We start from the raw sequence: 6,280 nt of genomic DNA on the forward strand, positions 1-6,280 counted from the left end.
CAATCCATTCCATTGGATTCCGTTTGTGTGTATTGGACAACACTCCACTTGGGTAGTCAGTTCAGTTTAGACTGTTGTTATCTGAAGATAGAAATTTAACATTATTAATTTATTTTCTGTTCTTTCTCACTTGGGTAGTCAGTTCAACTTGGACTGTTGTTATCTGAAGGCAGAACTTTAACATTAATTCATTTTCTGTTCTGTCTCACTTGGGTAGTCAGTTCAGTTTAGACTGTTGTTATCTGAAGGCAGAAATATAACATCAGTTATTAATTTATTTTCTGTTCTGTCTCACTTGGGTAGTCAGTTCAACTTGGGCTGTTGTTATCTGAAGGCAGAACTTAACATTAATTCATCTTCTGTTCTGTCTCACTTCGGTATAGTCAGTTCAGTTTAGACTGTTGTTATCTGAAGATAGAAATTTAACATTATTAATTTATTTTCTGTTCTGTCTCACTTGGGTAGTCAGTTCAACTTGGGCTGTTGTTATCTGAAGGCAGAACTTAACATTAATTGATCTTCTGTTCTGTCTCACTTGGGTAGTCAGTTCAACTTGGACTGTTGTTATCTGAAGGCAGAACTTTAATATTAATTGATTTTCTGTTTTGTCTCACTTGGGTAGTCAGTTCAGTTTAGACTGTTGTTATCTGAAGATAGAAATTTAACATTATTAATTTATTTTCTGTTCTGTCTCACTTGGGTAGTCAGTTCTACTTGGGCTGTTGTTATCTGAAGGCAGAACTTAACATTAATTCATCTTCTGTTCTGTCTCACTTGGGTAGTCAGTTCAGTTTAGACTGTTGTTATCTGAAGGCAGAAATTTAACATAAATTATTAATTTATTTTCTGTTTTGTCTCACTTGGGTAGTCAGTTCAACTTGGGCTGTTGTTATCTGAAGGCAGAACTTAACATTAATTCATCTCCTGTTCTGTCTCACTTCGGTAGACAGTTCAACTTGGGCTGTTGTTATCTTAAGGCAGAACTTTAACATTAATTGATCTTCTGTTTTGTCTCACTTGGGTAGTCAGTTCAGTTTAGACTGTTGTTATCTGAAGATAGAAATTTAACATTATTAATTTATTTTCTGTTCTGTCTCACTTGGGTAGTCAGTTCTACTTGGGCTGTTGTTATCTGAAGGCAGAACTTAACATTAATTCATCTTCTGTTCTGTCTCACTTGGGTAGTGAGTTCAGTTTAGACTGTTGTTATCTGAAGGCAGAAATTTAACATAAATTATTAATTTATTTTCTGTTTTGTCTCACTTGGGTAGTCAGTTCAACTTGGGCTGTTGTTATCTGAAGGCAGAACTTAACATTAATTCATCTCCTGTTCTGTCTCACTTCGGTAGTCAGTTCAGTTTAGACTGTTGTTATCTGAAGATAGAAATTTAACATTATTAATTTATTTTCTGTTCTGTCTCACTTGGGTAGTCAGTTCAACTTGGGCTGTTGTTATCTGAAGGCAGAACTTTAACATTAATTGATCTTCTGTTCTGTCTCACTTGGGTAGTCAGTTCAGTTTAGACTGTTGTTATCTGAAGGCAGAAATTTAACATGATTAATTTATTTTCTGTTCTGTCTCACTTGGGTAGTCAGTTCAGTTTAGACTGTTGTTATCTGAAGATAGAAATTTAACATTATTAATTTATATTTTCTGTTCTGTCTCACTTGGGTAGTCAGTTCAACTTGAACTGTTGTTATCTGAAGGCAGAACTTTAACATATTAATTCATTTTCTGTTCTGTCTCACTTGGGTAGTCAGTTAAGTTTAGACTGTTGTTATCTGAAGGTAGAAATTTAACATTATTAAGTTATTTTCTGTTCTGTCTCACTTGGGTAGTCAGTTCAACTTGGGCTGTTGTTATCTGAAGGCAGAACTTTAACATTTTCTGTTCCGTCTCACTTCGGTAGTCAGTTCAGTTTGAAGTGTTTTTATCTTAAGGCAGAATGTTATCTAATGGAATCAGTAACTGTATTACTTTTTGTTTATCCATTCGAAAGACCTCAAAAGTTGACCGATTGAAGGTAGAATTATTTTCCTGCAACACGTTTTGTTTCTGACAGCCAAATTATACGTTTTGAAACGCACGACTCTTCCTTGAAGCTTTATTTAAACACGAAGTGGTCGTTAGATCATAATAGTATAAATGAAGCGAATTCAATTCATGAAGCAGAAACAGTTTTTTAAAGTAGCACTTTAGAAATGTAAAACCGTAAGGTTAGCTTTTCGTGGATGCTGCTTGTGAATAGTCCTGGCCACCAGATTATTTCAAATTCTCTGGTTGCCCTGCCCTGGCCACGCCCAACTACTATTTGCAGTTGCAAAGTCGGAGATTTGATAGTCATTCCGTTTTTAGCTTGTTCTTTGGCTGCATCCAGTGCTTGCAGTCCATTCAGTGGCATGTTTCTCTCGGCCACTTCCTTGTCTCCGAGGTAAGTCTTATTTAATTTTAATGGTTCGCTACCTGGTTCGGTAAAGGCGGTGACAACATCGTTAATGTCATAGTTCCTGTAATGGAAAACTCTTAACGTTTCTCCCCATATCGGTGGGCGTAAGTGCCTCTTTTCTCCCGCGCTGTTTAGAAATGCATGTCAGTCAAAAGGTTTGGGATGAAGTCTTCAGGCACATAAAATCTTTCGACGCGACACCATCTCCCTGGAAGCAAATGTTGGAAAGGAGAACAGTTTGTGATCGTTCTTTTAGTATAGTCGACTTTGTTGAATATAGTATAAGCCCGGTTGGAAACCTGTCACTGTGAACAAAAATAATTAAGGAATGAAAAGTTGTCACATCGACTTAACTAAACAACCGATGCACATACAGGCAAACCCACATTTAAGCAACCCCTTATCAAGGAGTTCCTCTATCTTATTTTAGCTGCTAAGCCGCTGCCAATAACAAAAGTTATTTGTTGTTATAACAGGGACGTTTTTGGCACGGCTTTTAATTGTTTTTGTTTTTCGTAAACTGCGATTCCATTTTTAGTGGTCTGTTGTGGTGATTATCCCGCACAATTTTCCTTGGAGACGAAACTTCATTTGGTCATGTCTCGCTAAACTCAACTCCCCTCGAACTGAAACTTTGTAAACGATCTTATATTTGGATAATAATAGCCAACCGATTCTGAAAGGGTCAATCTTAGACTGCAAGCAGTCCCTGTCTGGTTAGGCGAGATGGTGTGCTCATAGCGCAGCGAGACTGGAGCCCCCCCTTCCGCTCGTTCGCTCTAGTCTTTTTTTCGCGCGCGGCTATTTCGCGTGACCTCTCGACTATCCAGGAAGGGACTGCTTGCAGTCTAAGTCAATCTATTCTCGAGTACCACCTCAATAGAGTGTCAGTTAAATGTTGAGTCAACTCGCAATATAATACGCTGAGCTTGTTGACGCTTGAGTGTCGTCCCTAGATATGCAGACAGCTCTTCGAATACAACGAATCAATCTACGTATACATTTGTTCTTCCAAGCACAATAAAGTTACTTACCAGCGGCTTTTGGGTGTAGACACGAGTTAATACTTTCCACAATGCAAGCGATCCAGTAGCTTCGGACATTTTTTCTTTCTTCGGGAAAATGGCATTGGACGTGCTGGATTTGCTTCCAACAGCGACTGCAGAGTCGCCAAAGGCAGCAAAACTGGCTTGTTGTGACAACACGGAGAAACGTCCCTCGATGAAAGAACTTTGTGCCACTTTGTAAAATGGACTATACCAACAGAATATTTAAGAACAAGTTGTGCTGAATATTTCGTTCTTCACCTATGTGCATGAATATTTTTTGAGTGCTGTGTATTTTCACACCACATTACATTATTGGCCTTGAAGTTCTCATTGTGGATAGTGAGTGTAAAGACTTTGAGCTTCCTGTAACTTCGCGCTCGATTCTTTTGTTTCAGACTGAGAAAAGGCCTTGTGTTCTTATCAGGGATTGCGGTTACTGACGAGGCCGTATTGTTGCGGTCGACTCGTAATTTTATTTCCGTTGTTTTGGCTATGTACATGCAATTTTTTAGTAAATGCTGTCAAGATGTCAGTTTTAACGGTTTGAACAATATATTACGTTATGTAGTAAATTATGCGAGGCTTAAGTTGTGTTTCTACTTGCGTAATTGGCGGTTTATTCTTCCCGCGAAGTCAGACGTGATTGAGTGTCCTCGCGCGAACAGCCACGCAAATAATCTTTTTACGTCAAAAAATGCCCGGGTTAGAGGTTTAATGTTTCTCTCCGCGTGCACTTTGGAAATCAACAAGTGAGATGAAGCGCTACCACAAATATTTAAAAGCGACACTTCGATGGGGCTCATAGTGCGATCTGTGGTCTTAGGTTACAGTTAATAATAAGCCATGGACCGATTCAATCGGTCCTTAGCCTAATTTGCATAATTTTTTTCGGAGGCTTAAGTTCGTCATCAAGTAAACTTTAACTTATGCTTGCATTTGTGCTAAATCTGTAGCCGACAAAAATCCGAAAGCAGCTTTTATGAAGGAAACAATTTTAAACTGTGTTTAACTAAACTAAACAGCTTTTAAACGTGTTTAAGCCTTGGTGTGAATGGGGCATTACATAAGAAATATCCAAAAACCTGAGCAAACCTATCTGATGTTTACAAGGCGAACTTAGCGACGCTTAAGAATTCTGCTTAGCCCTTTGCAGCATTCTTGAAATAGATGATTTAAAAAAAAAATACAGAATATCCTTCCTTGATGTTGATTCATATAAATACATCCATTTATTCATTTATATTAATTATTTATTTGTATAAATACCATTACCATTATCATTGAGTAAACGTTTTCATCGTTCGTATGTAACCACCGTTCCTTGGGTGTACTTATGGAAGGGGGGGGGGGGGGGGGGGCGTATGAGAATTTAGTCTTGCATCAACAGTGCGTGAAATTACACATTTTACGTGGAACAAGCTGTTTCCAGCTTATACTCGGGCCATATTTGACTGTGTGGTGCGTAAAGCCTACAATCTTTTAACAGAGATAACCTCCAGCATCGCCAATTTTCCCAAATAGATAGCCTGCCAGCAAGCTCTCTTGGGGGTAGATCCTCTTTCCCCCTCCTGCCCCCCACCCCCAAGAGAGCTTCCTTGCAGGTTACCAAATTGATAGATACAGAGATATAGTGAGGCAATAAGTAACCGCCAGATAGAATTGCATTTCTTGCAGTCAGAATGAAATACAGGGGAAAACGACATTTGTAATACGAATGCTTTTTATAATCAACAGACTTTAATCCTTACGTTTTCACCTTTCGTTTGGAGACAGAAACCATTTGTACGGTCCTTAATATGTATGTGACGCCGGGTCAATGACGGATCGTAATTTTCGGTATGATCTAGACCGGGGGTGGGGGGGGAGGGGTACTCCCCTATGTGACCTTAATGGGGACGTGCGGCCCGATAGGGTATGGTTTTCAGGGTGTTTTGCCTTGAACGGGGTATCTATTTCATCACTTTCTGTCTTAAACAGGGTACTGCCCTACATGACCTAATGGCTTAAACAGATTGTGATTGCCAATGCATTAAAATACAGTAAGAAACTAGTGTATTCTTATTTCATTCTAGTCTTAAGCAGGGTGTGATTTTGGGTTAAATGTCTTAGAAAGGGCCTGAAAATTTTGAATTGCGTCTTAAACGGGATAGGGAAATCGGAGAATTGTGTCTTAAACAGGGTCAGGGTTTGAACGCCCGGGCCGCACCTCCCTACCCAAGCATCTGTTGGGTAGCCCCTCCCCCCTCCAGGATCTAGAGTAACGTTACGCATCACGCGTTCGTTTATATCCTTGTACGTTTTTCAATGTTTCGCTGTTTATATTTTTAAATGAAATTCAAGGGAAAGCATTTGTTATTCACCTTTCATTTGAAGACAGAAACCGTTTCTACATTAATTGTTTTTCTATAGTAAACGTGAGACATCTTTATCTATCTTGGCCCGCGAGGTCATAGACTGATTTAGTTGCCAAATTTTCGGTTAAGCAAAACTAACCTTGAGTCACTCAGGTTAGCCTAAAAAGCACTCCGGTTAGCCTAAAGAGCACTCCAGTTAGCCTAAATAGCACTTAGGTTAGCTTAAATAGCTCCCCGGTTAGCTTAACGGTTAGCAGTTTATGTTGGGGTTGGTCATGCCTCGCATGCCTCGCATGTTTTGTTCATACATCGCACGTCTGGCTCACATATTGTAAATACTCCTCACGGCCCGAAAACAAAGAACGCGACAGAGAATTTAAAGAATTTGGTAACACGACACAAAACGTAACTCGTACCAGCCGAGTACAAA

Source organism: Pavona decussata, unplaced genomic scaffold (genome assembly GCF_977016875.1).
Source record: "Pavona decussata unplaced genomic scaffold, jaPavDecu1.1 SCAFFOLD_105, whole genome shotgun sequence".
Taxonomy (NCBI): domain Eukaryota; kingdom Metazoa; phylum Cnidaria; class Anthozoa; order Scleractinia; family Agariciidae; genus Pavona; species Pavona decussata.